Raw genomic sequence first — 2,897 nt, forward strand, 5'->3', positions numbered from 1 at the left:
TCACTCTTCTTCATTTTCTCATTTTCGGTTTGCTCTTCCATTGCCATGGAAGGCTAAATTTCTGGACTAAGTTCCTTTGGTAATGTATCACAACTCTTGAGGTTTTGTTATTAATGCATTTTCGGTTTCTTTATTGTTGATTTCTTCTATCTTATTTCTGAATAAATTTTGCTTAATTCCATTGCTTAGAAACTGGTTGGTTGAGTTTATCTTCACTTAGTTGATTTACTCTCTCTAGTGCATGAATGCTTAGTTCGTGTGAATTTGTTAATCGTTTCATGCTTATACTGATTTCACCTAGTTTGAGGTTTAGGTTCTGGAACTTTCAATTGATTATCGCTTAGTTAATTAATTCTCAATAAATTTGGAAGTTAATGGTTGGAGTCTGAAAATAATCTTTTGAAATCGAGGATTGAGTTATGAACAAACGAACCAAAGGGATTTAGTCGTTTTATTACATTGTTTAACTACTGTTTCTGAATTTGATTTATGTTCATACTATCCAACAACAAAAACCCCCTTGTGTGTGTGTGAGTATAAGGTGTTTGAAGCTTTGCTTGAAAGATAATCCTTGGGAAACGACCTAGGAGTCACTTCCTAGTACTGCAGTTTTAATTGTTATATTATTTGTATCGGGTACGGCCTCGATCAAATTTGGCGCTGTTGCTGGGGAATTATCGGTTCTTGTCAAAGGTTCTTAGTATAGTTTAGTGTATGTCTTAGAATAACCATTTTGTTTGGGTTTCAAAATCTGCCTATAGCATTCACTGTTTGTTGTTTGTTGTCTTGTTTAGCTATTTGCATGTTGGTTGATTCGGGTGTATGTTGGTTAATATAGTTGTGGTTTGAATTTTTGCATGAAATAATCACCTTGCTGCTGGTTGTGAGATACAAACAAGTAGTGACTAGTTTTATTGTTGATTTTCTATTTTTGGCATAACTTTAGAATCGTTGATCAAAATTGGACATATTATATATGCATTTGGGGTAGACAAATCCAACGATTCTTTCTCTACACACTGCGTCTATAGTGGCCCACCTGAAAATCCAAAAAGAGTCTGTATACTATTTCTTTTTTATTTTACAAGTTTATTTTTCCAATTGTTTTGATTTTGTTGCATTTAATTAAAATAGTTAGGCTTTGAGTTTTGTCCTGGAACTTTTTGCGGATGTTTCTTATGGTATTAGGATTTTATTGATGCAAAGTTTTGGGTGATCAGTGAAATTTAACATGTATTTTACTTACTGTCCTACATGGTTCTTACTACTGCATTTAGTGCATGACTAGGGGAAATCCTGACTCTTTGCATCCAATAAATCCTGAAATTACTGTTTCTATGCATTCTGTTGTTTCTGTGCATTCTGTTGCATACTCTGAAAATATGGCTGAACCACCTCCAATCCCATGTGACAGGACATTAAGGAAGCTGGATGCACCTGATTTCACATACGAAAGCTTGTGTATCCAGTATCCCAATGAGGATGTGCCATATGTGCTAAAAACTGGACTAATCCATTTGTTGCCTAAGTTTCATGGACTTGCAGGTGAATGTCCTCATAAGCATCTTAAGGAGTTCCACATTGTATGTTCCACCATGAAGCCTCATGATGTCCAAGAAGATCACATATGTTTGAAGGCATTCCCACATTCACTTGAGGGCGCTTCAAAAGATTGGTTTTCAAAAGATTGGCTGTATTACTTGGCCCCTGGTTCTATTACTAGTTGGGATGACCTGAAGAGAATCTTCCTTGAAAAATTCTTTCCTGCCTCCAGGACCACTACAATCAGAAAATATATTTCTGGCATCAGACAACTACATGCATAAGGTTTATATGAATATTGAGATAGATTCAAGAGACTTTGTGCAAGCTGCCCTCATCATCAGATCTCTGAACAACTCCTCTGGCAATATTTTTATGAGGGTCTGAACAACATGGAGAGGAATATCATTGATGCTGCTAGTGGTGGTGCACTTGGAGATATGAACCCTTTTGAGGCTAGAGGTTTGATTGAGAAGATGTCTTCCAACTCTCAACAGTTCAGTGCAAGAAGTAGTGATGCTATAGTAGTCAGAGGTGTCCACGATGTTAGGACAGATTCGGTGAAGCAAGATAAACTTGAGAAAACAAATTGACTCCCTTGCTACCTTGGTCACTCAACTTGCCATGAATCAGCAGAAACCTCCACTTGCAGCACGAGTTTGTGGCATTTGCACCGCAACTGACCATTATGCTGATGTTTGTCATTCTCTCTTGGAGCCCAAAACCGGTGACCATCCGGCCTATGCTACAAATATTTACAACAGTAGACCTCAACAACAACAACAATAGAATTATGATCCTTCATCAAGCAGATACAACTCTGGTTGGAGGAATCATCCGAATCTTAGATGGTCTAATCCTTCACAGCCTCATCCAGGGCCATCATTTCAGAATAATAATGCTGCACAAAATAGACCATATGTGCCTCCTCCAATTCAACAGTAGAGGCAACGACAAGTGAATAGAAATCCTACTACTGCATCTAGTGATCATTCATTAGAAGAATTGGTGACGCAAATGACATTGTAGAATATGCAATTCCAGCAAGAGACCAGAGCTTCCATTCAGAGACAAGAGTCATCCATTCAGAATTTGACTACCCAGATGAGACAAATGGTTACTTCATTAAACACATTGCACTATCATAATTCTAATAAGTTGCCTTCACAGACTGTGGTCAACCCGAAGAATGTGAGTGTCATCACTCTAAGGTCGGGCAAACATGTTGAAGTTGATCTAGCTGCATCAAAAATGAAGCACCCGGTTTTACAAGAGACTGAGAACACTAGTGAACAAATTCTTGCTAGTGAATCTTCCACAAGTGTTGTACAACCATCTTCCATTCCTCTTCCATT

Source organism: Lupinus angustifolius, unplaced genomic scaffold (assembly GCF_001865875.1).
Source record: "Lupinus angustifolius cultivar Tanjil unplaced genomic scaffold, LupAngTanjil_v1.0 Scaffold_415, whole genome shotgun sequence".
Classification (NCBI taxonomy): domain Eukaryota; kingdom Viridiplantae; phylum Streptophyta; class Magnoliopsida; order Fabales; family Fabaceae; genus Lupinus; species Lupinus angustifolius.